This window comes from Erythranthe guttata, chromosome 4 (assembly GCF_056151865.1).
Source record: "Erythranthe guttata isolate IM_541 chromosome 4, IM_541, whole genome shotgun sequence".
Classification (NCBI taxonomy): domain Eukaryota; kingdom Viridiplantae; phylum Streptophyta; class Magnoliopsida; order Lamiales; family Phrymaceae; genus Erythranthe; species Erythranthe guttata.
The window spans coordinates 13,617,225-13,639,568 of record NC_142536.1 but is presented as its reverse complement, the minus strand read 5'-3'; the positions used below and the strand labels follow the sequence as shown (position 1 = coordinate 13,639,568).

At 36.0% G+C, this 22,344-nt stretch overlaps 1 long non-coding RNA gene and 1 other non-coding gene across 2 annotated transcripts; one reads left to right on the top strand and one right to left on the bottom strand.

The window, feature by feature from the left end:
• Positions 1-1,469: 1,469 nt before the first annotated feature.
• TRNAI-AAU (transfer RNA isoleucine (anticodon AAU)) lies at positions 1,470-1,543 on the top strand. The gene has a single exon. It is a non-coding gene; the product is annotated as a tRNA-Ile (tRNA).
• A 10,917-nt stretch (positions 1,544-12,460) lies between these two features.
• On the bottom strand, positions 12,461-14,936 carry LOC148771185 (uncharacterized). The gene is made up of 2 exons (XR_016030864.1): positions 14,460-14,936; positions 12,461-12,677 (listed from the first exon to the last, which is right to left on the bottom strand). It is a non-coding gene; the product is annotated as an uncharacterized LOC148771185 (long non-coding RNA).
• Positions 14,937-22,344: the final 7,408 nt, after the last annotated feature.

Here is a 22,344-nt window from a genome sequence, read left to right as displayed (position 1 = left end):
GTTCAATAGTGACATATGAATTGAAGGGATCGTACTGTACGTTAACTATATCTGAAGGTTCTTGCAGGCACTTCATTTGTATCTAGGGAATCATGACGCGTAGTTGCTAGACGCCAATTTTGATTCGTTGGGTGATTAAGGTGAAATGAGCTTCATCTTAATTGTAACTCTAAGGGACGAGTTTTGACCACAAAGGGTTGTGGGCCCACGGCTAGCTTACACCTGAACCATCGAGGGTCACACTGCACATGAGATCTTTGAATAAACGATCAGAGATAAAATGGTTTATCTTTGCATGATTGAAAGTCAATATTATTGGGTCCAACATTCGTAATTTGGAATTATGAATGAGAATAAGAAAAGGAAAAGAATAGGCAAACGTATTAGTGGACTTCCCAAATCGGGATGTTTCCAAATTTAGAAAGTGCACCGAATTAGGGTTTCCACTTTTGGAAAGATGGAAATCGAGAGTTGGCACTCGTAATGATGAGGACATTATAATGATTCCGAAGATGCCACATGGAAAGACGTAGAGGGGATGATGAAGAAGTATCCAAACATGCAGCTATGAGATATGGCTGATGAAAGGTGGGACAAATGTCGTGATTACGTTTCACATCTTGGAATTCTGGTTAATAAAAGAGATAAAGCGGCGTCGGTTTGAAGAAAAGGGGGCTATCTTTCATTTAAGAGAAGCGCAATATGTGAAACGCACTTCTCTTGTTAAGTCTGCGCTTGAAAAGCTCACGTAGAGTATCTCCACTGCAAAACTGTGGATCTAGTGTTGGAATGAGAAGGATTTGATTTAAATATAGAAAGAAAAGTCGAAATAACTAGGTTATCTTAATAAATTTTTATTAGTTAGCTGTAGGTAGAATAGAATAGGCGTAGCGGCAATCCCTAGCTTCTATCTAGTTGTTTTCATCACTTTGTAAGGCAACAAAGCCATATATTTTTCATTGAGGTATCGTGTGCACTCCAAGATCGTTATTTTAGCAATTTATTGATGATTTCCAAGTTTTTTTTTCCTTTCTTATTAATGTGTTTAAGTCCTAGTCATTGAGGTAGTTATGTATAGTAGTAATCTACGGACGGCGGGCGAATTGAGAGACGTGTAAGTAGTGAAGGTGTTAGTTAGCAAAATCTAATTTCTAATATGTTTAACTAATTTTGAAATCATAGTTTATGCACGACCTATACATAATAAAATTTTACTTCAATATAAAATAAATTCATTTTATTTTTTTTATAATATTTATATGAGTTTAAGTGTTACTATAACTTTCAAAATCGTTTACGATTTTTTTCAAGATTTCACTTGTATTATATCTATTAAATATATTGAAATCTTAATAATATAATTAATATACACATATATGTATTGAAAAATATAAATCATTAGTAACATAATAAAGAATCCGAACTAGTGTTTCATGAACAATAGTTTAGTCTTTGGAAATATTTCCAACGGCCCATTAGCTCAGTTGGTTAGAGCGTCGTGCTAATAACGCGAAGGTCGCAGGTTCGAGACCTGCATGGGCCATAACTAATTCCACTACCATTCAAAACAAAATCTCGTTGATGTTCATCACCTACATATAATTTGAACTTAAGAAATATTTTTATTATTTAAAATTTTAGCCCTAATTTGGTTGATACTATAATTTTTAAATAATTTATTTTCTCTTCCAATATTAATTTTATACTATCTTTATTGAAATATGCTAAAAAGTTAATAATACTATTAATATAAACAATATATTGTACTAATGAATACATCTAATATAAAGTATAGTAACTAATATATGATCCACTCTATTTTCTAGGATAAGACAGTAGTCTTTCAAAAATATCTTCGGTGGCCCATTAGCTCATTGAATGGAAAAATCCAGCGGAAAGCCCTTATGAGAATTCGTCTGAAAAGCTTATGGGAAGACACCTTATGTTTCTTGTCCCACGTTAGTGTCACAAGTGAAATATTCCACTTCAGTATCTATAAATATGTGAGTTCATTCGCATATGAATCAAAGTTCTGTTTCGCAAGTTAAAGGTTTTATTGCTTATACTCTCCAACCGATTTATGACTGAGTGCCGGAGGATAATTGTCGTGCCACCCCTTGCGTGCCACCTATAATTTTTCATGATTTATTTTGCAGGTCAACGAGTGGTGTTCTCCTCTTCGACTGCCTAGCACAAGTGGCAGTGACTGTAAACACTTGAGCTAAAAAAAACTCTTCGGTTGCGCAATCGACATTTGAGCATCATCAAACACATAAACGGTTGGTCTATGTTTTCTCTATCGAGCAAAACCTAAATCAGTGAAATTAGAGTTCCAATCGATATCTCACTGAATATTATAACAATAAAGTTTGTATTAATTTGTTTTTGTTTATTATATATCTTTGAAAATGTTAACAAAACCTCACAAAATAAAAGACATAATAGATCTACATGTTGGCTTTTCAATTGAACTTGAAGAGTTCATTTGGGTGAGTTGTGATAAATATTACACATACAACAAAAATTGTATGTTTGTAACAATTCCACCGTACTATACTCTAATTATAACTTATTTTACTATCAGTATAACTGATTCTACAATGTTTCAATGCATTTCACCATCATTTCATATTTTTATGGGTTTTTATAATTTATTTTAACATTTTTTTCATATCAACTTTGTATTATTTTAACTATCCTAATATCTTCGAAATGATAAAACCAATTTCGTAAATGCCAAATATTTAATGTGTAACTCCATTTTTTTGGCTTGTCTGTTGCAATTTAAAATGATGCGTTTGTGCTTCAGATAAAAGAGTTATGATAAAACTATCTCACTTTATTATGTTGACTTTATTGTATGTTGTGGACTCCTTTGCCTGTCGAAGATGCCACCTGGGAAGACGTAGAGGGGATGATGAAGAAGTATCCAAACATGCAGCTATGAGACATTGCTGATGAAAGGTGGGACAAATGTCGTGATTACGTTTCACATCTTGGAATTCTGGTTAATAAAAGAGATGAAGCGGCGTCGGTTTGAAGAAAAGGGGGCTATCTTTCATTTAAGAGAAGCACAATCTGTCAAACACACTTCTCTTCTTAAGTCTGCGCTTGAAAAGCTAACGTAAAGTATCTCCACTGCAGAACTGTGGATCTAGTGTTGGAATTAGAAGGATTTGATTTAAATATGGAAAGAAATGTGGAAATAACTAGGTTCTCTTAATAAATTTTGATTAGTTAGCTGTAGCTAGAGTAGAATAGGCCGTAGCGGCAATCCCGTAGCTTATGAAGAAATAATAAAAAAAAAAGTTAGAGATATTTAGTATGAGTTGTGCTATTTCCATCTCCAAATTATCTCAATTCACCATCAAAGATTATAAAATGTCGTAAATACCCTTTAAATTTATAATTAATCCACTATCCTTCCTTATATTCACTTAATCCTCATGTGTTCTAAGTTATTTCTATTTTATTTTATTTTATTAATTTAAAAAAATGTTATTATTCTTTTTATTTTTTACAATGAAATATTTATTACAAGATATTTAAACTTCCATATCAGATGACAAACATATTACGTAATCTTTTTGTTTTAGGAAATGGAATTATATTAAGCCAAACTGGCCAATTTTGGAGGAAGTTCAGGACCTTCCATACAAGCAATCTTAATTTATTTCTCAAAAAACGTGAATTCATGCTCTTTTTTACCTTTAAAATTTTTTTCTCTGACGAAAGTATTATTCACTTAAGGTGGAGAGGGTGAGTTGAAAAAGGTGGGATTTTTTTTTTATAAATATTTTAATTAGTTTAGTGGTAGATGGTTTACAAATTTGCAAAAAAATATAGGTGAAAGAAGAATAAATGAGTAAAATTGGAAGTATATTTAATTTGGTAGTGAAATGAGATATTTTGAGGGTGGACTTAGCACTTCTCTTTAGTATTGTTGTTTTCGATTGAATAACATTTAAAAAATGGGTTACATTTTATTCTGCACAATCTATCCGGAAACTTGTTCAAATAGGACGATTATTCGAATCTTATTTTATTCCTTTAGGTTTCAGCACAATATATCCGGAAGCGTGGTCGTGTAATATTACACGAGCACATGATATTTTTCTCTTGAGCGCAAAACCACACAAACAGATGATTTTTTTTTTGTTCATGTGAATTCACACAAGCATCTTTTCAGTGGTTGTGTGAATAGACACGAGACCTCAGAAGGTGTTCGTGTGAATTTACCCGAGCTTATTTTTTTTCCTTTACTTTAATATTGTGCTAACTATATTTTGTAGCACCCCCCTTCTAGACGGGCGATAAATCGAACCGGTTTATCGGAATATTCATTAAACTAGCGGAAGCAAAGGATCTCTTTGTAATTTTTGAAACATTGGAATGGGGTGAAAATGCAATTATAAAAAAATATATTCTTTTGGGTATTGAAGACTTTGCATTTTCGAAAACTTGCTTAGGTTACTTTAGCCGAATACAAAGCTTGGTTTGGAAATAAGTTTCGAGGGGAGGTTTCGTTCGAGTGCTACAAGATCACTATCGATTTTCGGTTCGAGAATAAATCAGAGTTCGAAAGGGTTATTTTGGTGAATAATTCGAAAATTTCTAACGAAGGCATGAGAATAGCAAATTACGAAACTTACTATATTAAAGTAGGAATTAAGTACGATTCATAACGAAAATGAGTTCAAAAGTACGAAAAGGGAAATATTACGGTTTAGGGTTACACCACCAAAAGAAAATAAACAAAAGTCTAGCATCGTTCATAGGTCCTCGTACGTCTTCCAAAATCCCGGGCAAGACCTCGATCCGCTACTCGATCCATCCCGGTTGAGGATTACTACAACCTGCAATTAAAAGACATCTATATGAGCTATGAAGCTCAGTAAGAAATCTGAGTATTATCAAACTTTGGAAATACGTTATATATGTAATATACAATACTGTATACTCGTTCTTACCCACGTTTCGCACAACAACACAAGGCAATCGGTCAAATCACATATCTCGCGAAAACACATCATTTAATAAGATCACGTAATTACGCAAAATGACTAGAATGCCCTTTTTGTGAAAATCATGAAAAACACATTTTTCGGTTAATCGGATCCGTGAAAGATTAATTTCTGTACCGGATAATAAACCTGTTACGAGCCCGTTTTCACTAAGTGGAATCAAACCACTACCACATCATCCTAGTTGGATACCGGCCCACTATATCCGAGTTGTTTATTACCCGATATTCCATTAATCTTTCAAAAAAAATCATTTAATGCAACTTTTCGAAATAATGCTATAACCCACACATGACATCACAAATATCAATCAAGTACCACAAATTTACACAATTATCACAATTTACCACATATTTGTAATTTAGGCAAAAATCCCAAATTCACACACACAACCACACACGGCACACACACCATGCACAATCAGCACACACCTTCACACATTTTCAGCACACACACGTGCACATTCAACACATTAAACATTACTAATTACTCATCAAAGCAAGCTCAAGAACAAATACCTTTTTACCTTCATTTAATGGACTTATTACCACATCTAGGTAATAATCCATTTCAATCAATTTCCCACAGCCATTAAACACATCCAACAGCAATTAAAGTACCAAAATACCAAAGTTCATCACTCATCACCATTCAATCAAGAACATAAACATTAAAGCACAAAACATGTTAAATGGTATGCAAATTGTCCTAATTTCGAAATATTAGCAAACTAATTCCAAAAACTCTCAAATTAAATCCTAGAACTCCTAACTGACTCAAATCTCAGATTCTGAAATTATTTTTAAGTTCTACAAAGTTTCGATTTTTTTTGGAATTAAACACTAGGAAAATCCCTTTTTCAATTTAAAAAATCCAAAACTCTAATATAATTCTAATTGATTTAAAAACTTATTAAATAAAACTTTTTCCTATCTAATACTTGCTGAAAAACAGATCCAAACTTTAAAAATGAGAGATTTTTCGGAAATTGCAGTTTTGACCCAAAAGTTTCGAAATTTATACATGCAACCACACTAAAAGTTCAAATTCCACTTTTTCATGAAAAACCCCTAACAATCTGAAATTATATTTTATTAGATGCAGAAATCGAAGTTGAAAAGTCACTTTATGCAGAAATTTCGGAAATTACATAATTTGCCCCAAAATTTCTAGATCTACACATGCAAGCCTACTAGAATTTCAAACTCAACTTTTTCTTACAAAAATTCTTTAAATCCGAAATTTTAGTTCAAAAAATGCTGGAAAACAGTTTTGAAAACATTTTTCGGACAGACTTTACAAAAATTACAGATTTGGCCCAAACTTTCGAAGATCTACACATGCAACCACAAAAATTAAAAATCTCATTTTCTTGAAAATCCCTTTTTGAAATCTGAAATTTTTGAGGCTTTTGGCCAATAGATGCTGTATCTAACCACTATCAACACAGATGATGCATGCAAGAACAAGAATTTAACAAGAACACTCATTTTTCCATTTTTCTTCAAAAACTCATAAATTTTCGAAATCTTCCCCAATCTTTTAAAATTTCATGAAAATATTTTCAATACTATTGATGTCCCTTAATTGCAGCAAGAAATCGAAATTTCTTACCTTAAAATCGAAGAAAGAAAATAGCCGAAAGGGAGGAAAGCTTTCAAGCACCAAAGTCCAACCAAGCCACCTTGATTGTGAAGGAGATGGTGTGAGCTTCAAGGAGGGAGGAGTTGTGATCTCCCGTAAGGAGGCAAGTGGTTTTGATGGTGTTTTTGGAGTAGTCTATGGCAAGAGTTAAATAAGGAACCTTCATTTTTATTTTGGGGTTTTCTTTGAAAATGAGAAATGAGGTGGAGAGAGGGGGGCCGATGATGGTGGTGATGGCTTCGGTGGAAAGAGGAGAGGAAGACAAGTAAGTATGGAGGTGTTGGAAGGAAAAGAGATGAAGGTGTCTCTTCATCTTACTAATGAAGGTAGAGTGTAGGCTTAGCTAAAATGATTAGCATTTGCCAAGTGTAAGTGCATGCCTAATTACACATAATTTATTTATTTAATTTAAATCACAACTTGCATCTTAACACACACACACACATCCGAACACACACACACAATTTCGGACATATATATATATATATATATATATATATATATATATATATATATATATATATATATATATATATATATATATATATATATATATATATATATATATATATATATATATATATATATATATATATATTCAAATGTATAATGCAAGTATATATGTATGTATACGTATGCATGCATGTATGTACGTGTATTTATATGTATACAATTCAAATAATTTACCAAGTTTCAAATAATTTATCAAATAAATAAGAATACGCAATTATTCACATAAACCCCGTAATTCACGAAATTTCATAGTATTTTAATTTACGGAAATTTAAATCATATAAATCACATATATAATAGCGCACGTAATTATTCACGTAAGAAACATACTTAAATCCACGTAATGCATATAATCACGTAATAATATTTCCTAAGGGTTTTCGAGTTAGGAATATTAGTCCCGGGTTTTAGGGTTTTCGGGTTTTGGAAAGGTGGGTGTTACAATCTCCCCCCCTTAAAGAAATTTTGTCCCCAAAATTGTTACCTGAACAACTCGGGGTAATGTTCGCGCATTTCTTCTTCTCGTTCCCACGTGGCTTCTTCGGGCGTATGGTTTTGCCAAAGTATTTTAACAAATTTAAGGTCTCGGTTTCGAAGGGTTTTGGTTTTGAAATCAAGTATTTGGGAAGGTTTCTCTTCGTAGGATAGGTTGGGGTTTAGTTCGACCGGTTCGGTTTTCAATATGTGGTCGGGGCTGCGAATGTATTTTCGAAGCATCGAAACGTGAAAGACATTGTGAAAGTTGGATAAGTTGGGTGGTAAGGCTAGTCGGTAGGCACGAGTACCAACTTTGTCGAGAATTTCGAATGGGCCAATAAATCGCGGTGTTAATTTTCCCTTTTTCCCAAATCGCATAATCCCTTTGAAAGGCGCCACTTTTAAGAATACGGAGTCTCCGACTTCGAATTCGAGATCTCTCCTTCGAGCGTTGGCATAGCTTTGTTGCCGATCTTGGGCAATTCGCATTTTCTCTCGGATGTTTTTGATGATATCGACGGTTTGTTGGACTAGGTCGGGACCAAGGAATTTTCTTTCGCCGATTTCGTCCCAATGGAGCGGGGACCTACACTTGCGACCATAAAGGGCTTCGTAGGGTGCCATTCCAATTGACGAGTGAAAGCTATTGTTGTACGCGAATTCGATTAGTGGGAGGCGGGATTCCCAATTTCCTCCAAAGTCGAGAATACAAGCGCGGAGAAGATCTTCAAAGGTTTTGATAGTTCGTTCGGATTGACCGTCGGTTTGGGGGTGATAGGCGGTGCTGAATTTTAATCGCGTCCCAAGGGTTTCGTGTAAGCTTCTCCAGAATTTTGACGTAAATCGAGGGTCTCGGTCGGAAATAATGGAGACGGGAACACCGTGGAGTCGGACTATCTCGCGGACGTATAGTTCGGTGAGCTTCTCTAAACTAAACGTCGTTCGGATCGGAAGAAAGTGGGCTGTTTTAGTCAGTCGGTCAACGATCACCCAAATGGCGTCGGATCCTCTTTGGGTCTTCGGAAATCCTTGCACGAAGTCCATTGTGATAGCTTCCCATTTCCATTCCGGAATTAGGTTCGATTGAAGTAGACCTCCGGGCCTTTGATGTTCCGCTTTGACTTGTTGGCACACTAGGCATTCTGCTACGAATCGGGCTACGTCTTTCTTCATTCCAGGCCACCAGTAGAGCTTTTTGAGGTCTTGGTACATTTTGGTTTCTCCGGGATGACAAGTGTACGTGGTTTGGTGAGCTTCGGTTAAGATGAGTTGGCGAACATTTGGATCATCGGGGACGTAAATGCGATTTTGGAATTGGACGAGACCATCTTTGGTGATTCGGAAGTTGGGATGGGATTCGAGGTTGTCGCGAATTTTGAGAATTTGCGGATCGTTTTGTTGGGCTGATTTGATCGATTCTCCCAAATTAGGTTGGACTATGAGCGCGTTGATCGATTTGCGGCTTAGAGCGTCTGCGACCACATTTGCTTTGCCGGGGTGTTAGAGTATCTCGCAGTCGTAATCTTTGACTAGTTCGAGCCATCTTCGTTGCCTCATGTTCAAGTCTTTTTGGGTGAAGAAATATTTCAAACTCTTGTGATCGGTGTAGATGGTACACTTTTCACCATAGAGGTAGTGTCGCCAGATTTTGAGTGCGAAAACGACGGCGGCTAATTCGAGATCGTGCGTTGGATAATTGCGTTCGTACTCTTTGAGTTGACGTGAGGCGTAGGCAATGACTTTCCCATTTTGCATTAGTACGGCGCCTAGACCTAATTTCGACGCGTCGCTGTAAACTATGAATTCTCCGACTTTCTCCGGTAGTGCGAGAATTGGTGCCGAGGTGAGTCGAGCCTTTAATTCGGTGAAACTGGCGTCGCATTCGGGCGTCCATTGGTACTTGACGTCCTTTCGAGTCAATCGGGTGAGTGGAGAGGCAAGCTTCGAGAAATCCTTCACGAATTTGCGGTAGTAGCCGGCTAGTCCAAGGAAACTTCAGATTTCCTTTGCGTTCTTCGGAATTGACCAATTTGACACGGCTTCTATCTTGCTGGGGTCGACGGAGATTCCCTGTTCTGAAACAATGTGACCAAGGAAAGCCACACTCGAGAGCCAGAACTCGCATTTGCTGAACTTGGCGTATAGCTGATGTGATCGTAGGGTTTGAAGTACGGTGCGAAGGTGTGACATATGATCTTCTTGGGTTTTGGAGTAGATGAGAATGTCGTCGATGAAAACAATCACGAACTGGTCCAAGTATTGATGAAAGACTCGGTTCATAAGGTCCATGAATGCTGCGGGGGCGTTGGTTAGACCGAAGGGCATGACAACGAATTCATAGTGGCCGTATCGGGTTCTGAAAGCCGTTTTGGGGATATCGGATTCCTTGATCTTGAGTTGGTGATAGCCGGATCGGAGATCGATTTTTGAGAAGACCGATGAGCCTTGAAGTTGGTCGAAAAGATCATCGATTCGAGGAAGAGGGTATTTATTCTTGATTGTGACTTTGTTGAGTTCACGGTAATCGATGCAAAGGCGGAGGGATCCGTCTTTCTTTTTGACAAAGAGAACCGGTGCGCCCCACGGGGAATGGCTGGGTCGAACATAGCCTTTGTCGAGCAATTCTTGGACTTGATCTTTCAGTTCCTTCAATTCCATTGGAGCCATACGGTACGGTGCTTTGGAAATTGGTGTAGCGCCGGAAATCAGATTGATTTCGAACTCGATTTCTCGATCAGGCGGAAGTCCGGGAATATCGTCGGGAAATACATCGGGGAATTCTTGGACGGCTCGAATGTCGGACATTTGGGCTTTGGGATCGGACTCGGATTTCAGAATATCCACTAAGTAACTGGAATGACCCTTGTGAATGAGTTTAACTGCTTTGATCGCGGATATGATTGGAATCGAGGGTTTGGGTTGACTTCGAAATTTTAGGGTTTCGCCGTTCGGAAGTGGAAAAATGACCGTTTTCGAGGCACAGTCGATTTGGGCTTTGAATTCGGTTAACCAATCCATGCCTAGTATAACTTTGAAGTTTTGGATCGGTAGGAGGATTAGATCGAAATTCATGGTTTGAGTATGAACTCGGATTGGGCAATCTATTATGACTAGGTTAGAGCACATTTCTTCGCCAGAGGGAATGAGGATTCGGTATTCGTAATTTAATCGGTTTGGTTCGAGATTTAAGTGCGCAATTATGTCTTTCGATATAAAGGAATGAGTAGAGCCGGAATCGATAAGAGCGTAAATGGGTTCTTCGAGGATAAATATAGTACCTGCTATCATAGAAGGGTCTTGCTCGATTTGTTCTTGAGTCATGGCGAACACTCGACCGGGGACGATCGGTGGAGGTTTTGGGCAATCTTTCACCATATGTCCGGGCTGATGGCATCGAAAGCAACTCCTTGTTCCGTGTACGCATTCTCCGGAGTGACTCTTTCCACACTTTGGGCAGGTTGGCCTTGGCGGCGGTGGCGGTGGTCCGGTTGTTTGGCGAATGGGTTGCGTTCCTTTCCCTCGGAATGGGCGGTTGCCAAAATTGTTCTTTTTCCACGGTCGTTGAGTAATTCCTTGTGGCCGGCGGCTGTTTTGAATGTCTCGTTCGTCTTGGGCAGCCATGAGTGCTTTGTCTATGAGTTGGCGGAAAGTTGAGGCGTCGGACATAGGAATGTCTCTACGGATTTCTGGTTGGAGACCACGAATGAAATGGTTCTTCTTTTCTTCGGCGTCTCGAGCGATAAATGGGGCGTAGAGGCAGCCACGTTCGAAACGACGAATGTATTCGATCATCGGTAAGTCGCCTTGTCGGAGTTCGAGAAATTCTTTGAGTTTGTGGGCTCGCACGTCTTTCGAGAAATATTTTTCGAAGAATTGAACTTTGAATTCGGTCCATGGCAAGGTTTCGAGGTTCGTTCCTTCTTTGATTCCTTCCCACCAGTGACGAGCTTCGTTTCGGAGTAGGAATATGGCACAGTGCACGCGGTCGCGGTCGGTCATTTGCATGTAGTCGTAGATGACTTCGAGAGATTTGATCCACTCTTCGGCTATAGTGGGGTCGGTTCCACCGTGAAATTCGGATGGGTTCATTCGGAGGAATCGTTCATATATAGCTTGAGGCGCATTATTTTGAGGCGGGGGTTGGTTACGTTGGAGAAGTTGTTCGATTTGACGTTGGTGTTTTTGGGCTTGTTCTCGGATTAAGTTGGAGAGATTATTAATTGTTTCATTGGGGTCTTGTGGTTCATCAGCGGGATTGCTCGGGTTTGCTCGGGTTATACGTCTCGCCATTACTTCTATATTAATTATCATTAATAAGTAAAGCAAATAAAACACATAAAGAAAATAATACACATACTTTACCGGATGGTCCGAGCTTCGCGTCTCGAGTAGTCTTTAAACCCGTGAAGTTCGTACGAGTATCTATGAACCATGCTCTGATACCACTTGCTGTAGCACCCCCCTTCTAGACGGGCGATAAATCGAACCGGTTTATCGGAATATTCATTAAACTAGCGGAAGCAAAGGATCTCTTTGTAATTTTTGAAACATTGGAATGGGGTGAAAATGCAATTATAAAAAAATATATTCTTTTGGGTATTGAAGACTTTGCATTTTCGAAAACTTGCTTAGGTTACTTTAGCCGAATACAAAGCTTGGTTTGGAAATAAGTTTCGAGGGGAGGTTTCGTTCGAGTGCTACAAGATCACTATCGATTTTCGGTTCGAGAATAAATCAGAGTTCGAAAGGGTTATTTTGGTGAATAATTCGAAAATTTCTAACGAAGGCATGAGAATAGCAAATTACGAAACTTACTATATTAAAGTAGGAATTAAGTACGATTCATAACGAAAATGAGTTCAAAAGTACGAAAAGGGAAATATTACGGTTTAGGGTTACACCACCAAAAGAAAATAACCAAAAGTCTAGCATCGTTCATAGGTCCTCGTACGTCTTCCAAAATCCCGGGCAAGACCTCGATCCGCTACTCGATCCATCCCGGTTGAGGATTACTACTACCTGCAATTAAAAGACATCTATATGAGCTATGAAGCTCAGTAAGAAATCCGAGTATTATCAAACTTTGGAAATACGTTATATATATAATATACAATACTGTATACTCGTTCTTACCCACGTTTCGCACAACAACACAAGGCAATCGGTCAAATCACATATCTCGCGAAAACACATCATTTAATAAGATCACGTAATTACGCAAAATGACTAGAATGCCCTTTTTGTGAAAATCATGAAAAACACATTTTTCGGTTAATCGGATCCGTGAAAGATTAATTTCTGTACCGGATAATAAACCTGTTACGAGCCCGTTTTCACTAAGTGGAATCAAACCACTACCACATCATCCTAGTTGGATACCGGCCCACTATATCCGAGTTGTTTATTACCCGATATTCCATTAATCTTTCAAAAAAAATCATTTAATGCAACTTTTCGAAATAATGCTATAACCCACACATGACATCACAAATATCAATCAAGTACCACAAATTTACACAATTATCACAATTTACCACATATTTGTAATTTAGGCAAAAATCCCAAATTCACACACACAACCACACACGGCACACACACCATGCACAATCAGCACACACCTTCACACATTTTCAGCACACACACGTGCACATTCAACACATTAAACATTACTAATTACTCATCAAAGCAAGCTCAAGAACAAATACCTTTTTACCTTCATTTAATGGACTTATTACCACATCTAGGTAATAATCCATTTCAATCAATTTCCCACAGCCATTAAACACATCCAACAGCAATTAAAGTACCAAAATACCAAAGTTCATCACTCATCACCATTCAATCAAGAACATAAACATTAAAGCACAAAACATGTTAAATGGTATGCAAATTGTCCTAATTTCGAAATATTAGCAAACTAATTCCAAAAACTCTCAAATTAAATCCTAGAACTCCTAACTGACTCAAATCTCAGATTCTGAAATTATTTTTAAGTTCTACAAAGTTTCGATTTTTTTTGGAATTAAACACTAGGAAAATCCCTTTTTCAATTTAAAAAATCCAAAACTCTAATATAATTCTAATTGATTTAAAAACTTAATAAATAAAACTTTTTCCTATCTAATACTTGCTGAAAAACAGATCCAAACTTTAAAAATGAGAGATTTTTCGGAAATTGCAGTTTTGACCCAAAAGTTTCGAAATTTATACATGCAACCACACTAAAAGTTCAAATTCCACTTTTTCATGAAAAACCCCTAACAATCTGAAATTATATTTTATTAGATGCAGAAATCGAAGTTGAAAAGTCACTTTATGCAGAAATTTCGGAAATTACATAATTTGCCCCAAAATTTCTAGATCTACACATGCAAGCCTACTAGAATTTCAAACTCAACTTTTTCTTACAAAAATTCTTTAAATCCGAAATTTTAGTTCAAAAAATGCTGGAAAACAGTTTTGAAAACATTTTTCGGACAGACTTTACAAAAATTACAGATTTGGCCCAAACTTTCGAAGATCTACACATGCAACCACAAAAATTAAAAATCTCATTTTCTTGAAAATCCCTTTTTGAAATCTGAAATTTTTGAGGCTTTTGGCCAATAGATGCTGTATCTAACCACTATCAACACAGATGATGCATGCAAGAACAAGAATTTAACAAGAACACTCATTTTTCCATTTTTCTTCAAAAACTCATAAATTTTCGAAATCTTCCCCAATCTTTTAAAATTTCATGAAAATATTTTCAATACTATTGATGTCCCTTAATTGCAGCAAGAAATCGAAATTTCTTACCTTAAAATCGAAGAAAGAAAATAGCCGAAAGGGAGGAAAGCTTTCAAGCACCAAAGTCCAACCAAGCCACCTTGATTGTGAAGGAGATGGTGTGAGCTTCAAGGAGGGAGGAGTTGTGATCTCCCGTAAGGAGGCAAGTGGTTTTGATGGTGTTTTTGGAGTAGTCTATGGCAAGAGTTAAATAAGGAACCTTCATTTTTATTTTGGGGTTTTCTTTGAAAATGAGAAATGAGGTGGAGAGAGGGGGGCCGATGATGGTGGTGATGGCTTCGGTGGAAAGAGGAGAGGAAGACAAGTAAGTATGGAGGTGTTGGAAGGAAAAGAGATGAAGGTGTCTCTTCATCTTACTAATGAAGGTAGAGTGTAGGCTTAGCTAAAATGATTAGCATTTGCCAAGTGTAAGTGCATGCCTAATTACACATAATTTATTTATTTAATTTAAATCACAACTTGCATCTTAACACACACACACACACATCCGAACACACACACACAATTTCGGACATATATATATATATATATATATATATATATATATATATATATATATATATATATATTCAAATGTATAATGCAAGTATATATGTATGTATACGTATGCATGCATGTATGTACGTGTATTTATATGTATACAATTCAAATAATTTACCAAGTTTCAAATAATTTATCAAATAAATAAGAATACGCAATTATTCACATAAACCCCGTAATTCACGAAATTTCATAGTATTTTAATTTACGGAAATTTGAATCATATAAATCACATATATAATAGCGCACGTAATTATTCACGTAAGAAACATACTTAAATCCACGTAATGCATATAATCACGTAATAATATTTCCTAAGGGTTTTCGAGTTAGGAATATTAGTCCCGGGTTTTAGGGTTTTCGGGTTTTGGAAAGGTGGGGTGTTACATATTTATCTGAAAACATGAAGTATACATAAACGATGATGAAGATACGGAAAAATTCAAGTTACATGATTTCAGTCAATTTTTATAATTTCTACTGCATTTGAGAGGAAAGATGCACTGATTGAGTGAGTGATAAATACGGCCGTCAGTCATGGTCATGAGATTAGACGTCAGTCTTTCCACGAACAAATAATATTTGACGTGTAAAAGGGCCTATGAAGGAAAAGGAAAAAATGTCGATGTCATAACAAGCCGGAAGTCAGTTGAATCAAGTGCATGTGTCCTTTTGCGCTATGGGGTAAAGAGGGTTGTGATGGATTATGACGCCTTACCATCAAAGATGGCAATCATAATCATCTTCCTCATAAATATCCACAAAGAATAATTTCATTAAGTTGCTTGATTCAAGAGTAACGAGAAATGACAAAGTTATTGAAAAACAATAATGTTAAGCCGAAGGAAATTTTGCATCACTTGAGAGAGACTAATCCGGTTACGTCTGCGGCCTTGAGGGATGTGTACAATGAATCAGCAAAAATTAGACGAGAGGAAATGAAAGAAAAAACAGTTGTACAACATATGTGGCACTAACTTAGTGAAAGTGGATATAGCAAATGGCATAGAACAAACTCAGCTGGCGATACGGTGCAAGACGTTATGTTCTCGCACCCATATTCAATTAACCTTTTGCAATTATTTCCATACGTTATGCTGATGGATTGCACTTACAAGACTAATATGTAATACTTATTTACATTTGAATTTAATTTATTACATTATATTTATGAGTTGATAAAATTATACTTACCTTCATGTAAATATGAAATGTTTCTTTTGAAAAACTATTGGGTTTATTTCGGTGGGAAGGAACTTCACTATTGTTGTTGTTTTTCTGTCACGTGAAGATGAGGACACTTATGCATGGACTTTGAGATGTCTGCGAGATATATTACCGCCCGGACCAGAACATGAAGTGATACTGACAGATCGTGAGTTGGGCCTACTGAAAACATTGCCTAACGTGTTTCCACAGTCGAATCATGTTATGCTTATATCACATAAACAAAAACTTTGAGGCAAATGCGTCGAAGTTCCTGGACAACAAAAAACACGGTGTATTGTTCCGGAGGATGGACTGAGAAACGTTAGTGAATTCGCAGACTGAGGAAGAGTATGAGTGCAATTGTATTGAGATTGTTAGTTTGTACGGGGAATATCCCAAGCTGATAACATACGTCAATCATTCGTGGTTGATTTACACGGAGAGATTTGTAAGATGTTAAATTAACAACATCGTCCATTTTGGTCATACGACGACTAACATGTATGCAATAGAATTTTTTTATTTTTGTTATATAAAATGTTGCATTTATGTATTAATTGATTGTTTGTCGAAACATGGTAAATAGTGTACATCGTGCATCGAGGAGTTGATTGCAATCATGAACTAGAGCTATTGATATTTCTACAACTAACAGTCCGTCCAATCGCAACCCCATGATGAAAACGACATCGTGGAGTGTGATCGTCATCTCTCCCCACGGCATATGGAAGCTGGTCGTCTTTGGCTGCCACCTCTCGACGAAAGCTAATATTAGCTGTTGATTCGTATTAGTGTCGTAAGTGGTAAAGTCCGGTTGCCTCTAACCTGTCAATCATCGTGTCATCATGCGGGCCGAGGTAGGTTTTCAGTGCTTTGATTCTCGACTCAACCCGTCCAGTAGTACGACGTTCCTAAAATAAATTGCATATATTAGATAGCATATTATAAAAATATATAGAATCCGTATTAAAAACAAACTTACATAGCCATCCCAAACATATCCTATGCCTGACTTGAACCAACACATAAGCTCCAATTCTGTTCCTCCCTCGCACGGAAACTCCAAATACGGCGGACCATCCAAAAGTGAAAAATTTACGCCACGACCATCTCTACATGTCGGCTCACCACCATCATGATCATCATCCACCATCTCCTCTTCATCATCGCCGTCATCAACCTCATTAGCTAGCCACCATCTCATCATCATTAACGTACGCATACTGCAACGGAGTACGAACATGATCGACTTAAAGATCATCGACAATAGGTACAGAAGACCCGGATTGTTCGACTTCCCCCAAAGCTTTCATAAAACTCTTATTTATTCCCGCAACTTGACTCATTAAACTTTTTCCTCTACCTCATGCCATCTATAATTTAACAGAAAAATTGAATCAATATTTTTTCCTTAAAAAATAAATAAATTAAAATAAATAAATTAAAAAATCAATTGCTCGTGTATTTGTAGGCGAACTTGGTGAAACGAGCTTGCGCGGTTTTAGACGAACTCAGTCCCCGTGTTCGCCTATAAACACACGAGCTCAATTTTTTTTTAATTTTTTTCAATTAAATACTACGCATTTATTCAATTTAAAAAAAAAATCATTTGATCGCGTGGTTCTACACGAGTAACTCCTATGTGCTCGCGTAGAATCACACGAGCTCTACCAGAAGCGTTATTATTTTTTTTTTCCATAATCGTAATCTACATAAGAATACAATCATAAAAATGTTGAAATTACCTCCGATCTGTTGTCGTCTAGGTCGGAATCCGAGAACGAACTCCAAATGCTTGAGAGTGTTTTTACCTTTTGGTTCTGGAAGAATGGTTAAAAATAGTGGCTGCAAGTTAAAAAATATATGTACACATCATTTCAGTTAAGCAAATATAAGGAGAGGTGATGAATTACAAATTTGAAGGGTATTTATAATATTTTATATAAATTTTGTAGTGAATTGAGATAATTTAGAGTGGAATAACACCACTCTATTATTTATACATTAAAAGTAAATCAACTTATATACGAAACTTCTTTTTTTTTAGGAAGGAAAAATGTAATTATATTTACCATTAATTTCTGGAAGTTGTGTGTAATGACGTATAATAGGCAAGGTGTTAATTAGCAATATCTAATATTATACAAATTTTATATAATATTATATGAGTTGAACTTTAGCTCTAATTCCATTGTGTTTATAACTTTTAAACTAGTTTAATATTTTTGTTTAATATTTAACTTATATTATCGTTATTAAAATATACAGTAGTCATAATAATATTATCACGAGTAACTTCTATGTGCTCGCGTAGAATCACACGAGCTTTACCAGACGCGTTATTTTTTTTTTTTCCATAATCGTAATCTACGTAACAAAACAATCATAAAAATGTTGAAATTACCTCTGATCTATTGTCGTCTAGGTCGGAATCTGAGAAATAACTCTAAATGCTTGAGAGAGTTCTTACCTTTTGGTTCTGGAAGAATGGTAAAAAAAGGTGTCTGCAAGTTTAAAAATATATGTATAAATCATTTCAGTTAAGCGAATATAAGGGGAGATGGTGAATTACTAATTTGAAGGGTATTTATAATATTTTATATAAATTTGGTAGTGAATTGAAATAATTTAAAGTAGAAATAACACCACTCTGTTATTTATACATTAAAAGTAAATCAACTTATATACGAAAAAAAATTATTATTTTTTTTAGGAAGGAAAAATGTAATTATGTTTACCACTAATTTCTGGTAGTTGTGTGCAATGACATATAATAGGCAAGGTGTTAATTAGCAAAATCTAATATTATACAAATTTTATATAATATTTATATGAGTTGAACTTTAGCCCTAATTCCATTGTGTTTATAACTTTTAAACTAGTTTAATATTTTTATTTAAACTGTTAATTCCATTGTCTCCGGCAGTAATTTAACTGTTAATTGACTTTTTTTTTTTTAAATTTTGTTTTTTCTAAAAAAAAATATTTTAATTAATATTTCTGTCTTGGCTCAAAATTACTGTCTCACGAACTATGTAAAAAGGTAGTATGTGAAATGTAAGAAGAATCCAATATTTGGCTTGATTATGATATGCCGGCAAACAATTGAGATGTTAGAACAACAACGTTGTAAGGATTAGGGGTGTAAACGAGCCGAGCCGACTCGTGAGCTCGAAGAGCCGGCTCGTAAAAAGCTCGAACTCGAACTCGAGATTTTCGAGCTCGAGCTCGAGCTCGCGAGCTCGAGCTTTCTGATGAGCCGAGCTCGAGCCGGTTTTCAGTTGTTCATGAGCTCGCGAGCCGGCTCGCGAGCCGGATTTATTATTATTTTTTTATTATGTTTTTTATTTTTTATATGTTATTTTTATTTAAATAATGTATAATAATGTAAAATATTATAGAAATAAATACAAATATTAAAAATATATATAATTACAATTTAGTTTTTATTTTTTTATTTTTTTAAATAATTTTTAATAATAAAATAATAATTAAAAAAATATTTAAAAAAAAAAAAAAAAAAAAGACAATGGGCTCGAGCTCGAGCTCGACACAACTGACACGAGCTCGAGCTCGAGCCAAAAAAGAGGAGCTCGCGAGCTCGAGCTCGAGCTCGACAAAATAAACTCGAGCTCGAGCTCGAGCCAGCCAAAAGAGGCGAGCTCGGCTCGTTTACACCCCTAGTAAGGATGCATGATAACGACAAAAAAAAAGATGAAGAGAAGAAAGAAACCTCGAAAATTAAATAGGCATTCAAACAGAAGACATGCATGATGAAACAAACAAACAAACATTGTCCTAATTAAGTAATTCAACAAGTATATATATTGGCAAAAGGCAGCATGATGTCTCAATCCCACTTGGACCGATATTCATTTTTTGCTCGACTCTTGTTCTTATTCTTCTTCTCCTCCTCCTTTTCCTCCTCCTCCTCCGTCTCCTTCTTCTTATTTGCTGCTCTCGCCCTCTCCAACGCCTCCTCCTTCACCTTCAACATCTCATAAGTATCCCTCTCATAACTACTACTATCCATCCTTTCTTTATATCTCTTCTCATTAATTACACCTACTGCATGCAAATAGCGATTCCAACCTCAACTCAATTAATATTAACCCTGCTAGTACTAATTAAACAATTCAATTCAACTCAACAACAACCGATTCAATTGTATTGTATTGTATTCTGTGTGTACGTACTGTTGATTTTAAATGCCTATGAAAATCTGTTAACCTAAGTTGTAACAGTTGTTGTGGGAACAGTATTCAGTTACAACTAAATTCTTGTGTTAACATAGTTATAAACTATTGAAAGCAAGTAAACAAACACAAGAATTTAATATGGTTCAGACACAAATGTGCCTTACATTCGCGTGGACCTGCAAACACGATTTCACTAGTTCAGATTTACAGTGTACATTAATAGGACTTATTAAAATAATTAAGACTCCCTCTTTAATTCTTTATGCCGTTCTTGTACACAACTTGAACTTCGTGTCTCTTCCAACAGCAGCTCCACACCGCGTGCCTCGAACTCCCTTCAGGCCTGAACTCCTTTCAGAAACGCGGTTGATCTCCCTTGAGATCTATACAGCAGATCTGTATATATTGGCACACACAGCGATGGCACAATGCAACGATGGCATAGTCCTGCTCCGCTGAACGCCTTAGCAAATCTTCGATGCTATGAAGTGGTTTTTCTTCCAAAAAATGCACGCGGTTCTTGTATGTCTTGGAGGCTTATATAGCCACAAAAATAAGCCCTGAGACCTAACTTGAACCACAAGAAATCTATTTAACTAGGTAATAGAATCCTAGTTGATCTCTACTTCTATTCTAGATAAGTACAAAACATACCTAACTAGAATAAAATACATGGAAATAAATATAAGTCCTAATAGAAGTATTATAAAATAAGATTCTAATAAATTCCAAAATAAACATGGAAAACAAATCTTTGCCAATCTTTTAATTCCAAAACTCGGCGGATTTCCTTGATCTTCAATACTCGGAAATCTGGCGCCAACAATCTCTCCCTTTGGCATAGATTGGTCAGAATCCAAGTTTAACAAGAACTCTCCCTGCAAAATAGAACTACTCCCCCTGCAGAAGAGATATACTCCCCCTGTAACACAGACTGTTAGGACACTAAATGTTTCGACATAAAAATGTCATAACCAACTAAATGTTCCTGCAATATCAATATATAAACTTAAACGCATGACATATCAAACACAAAAATTCAAAGTGCATGAAATCACAACGCAAGTTGTTACGGCAGAGGTTGTTACTACTCCCCCTTTCCGATCAGTCTGTGCCAAAGATAGACTTAGAGTCCTAGTTAGAACAAAGGTCTGTTAAGACACGCAGCCAACAAATAAGGTAAGCCGCAAAAAAATACAAAATATCTAGATCCCCTTAATTCGATTATCCTCATAAATCTGGAATTTAAAATATTTTCGAAAAACTAAAGAACATCAGCCCAAGCATGAACCAAGTTTGAAAAATGAAGGAAATCAAGTAGACCAAGTTAGCCAAATAGGAAGATTATTTTCAAGGATTAATTAAAAGAACATTGAAAGAAACTAGATAAAATGCTATCAACAAGCTGTTGGATGCACGATATACCTATAGCCTCATGACCATACTCAAGAAATCATAAATTAAGTATTTTAATGGGTTTATGAATGCACATGCGATTAGCACAGCAATTCGATTGTGAACTTCAAGAAGAATTTCACTAATAAATACCTGAACAACATCCCAAGAAATCACACCCATGTTTTATTCTGCCCGTTTTTTTTTTTTTTTTTTTTTTTTTTTTTTTTTGTGATTCCTGATATGTAGTTCAACCAAATATTAGTAGGGCAACCTTCTTAAGAATTCACATAGCTTTTAATTAGAAGTCGGGAATGCATATGCAAATGGCATAATTCTTCCTATAGAAGTATGATCTTTGAGATGAATGAGGTTATAGGCATTGATCACTCCCGATAGAGGGTGGAAGCTCTCTTCTATCTAGAGTCCTCGCAGGAACAAAAAATTAATCCACAAAAATTATCGACCCAAATTCAGATAACAAGGATAAACAATCAAACCTTTCAAAGTAAAACAAGGATCAACAAAGGCTGAAACATGTTACCACAAGA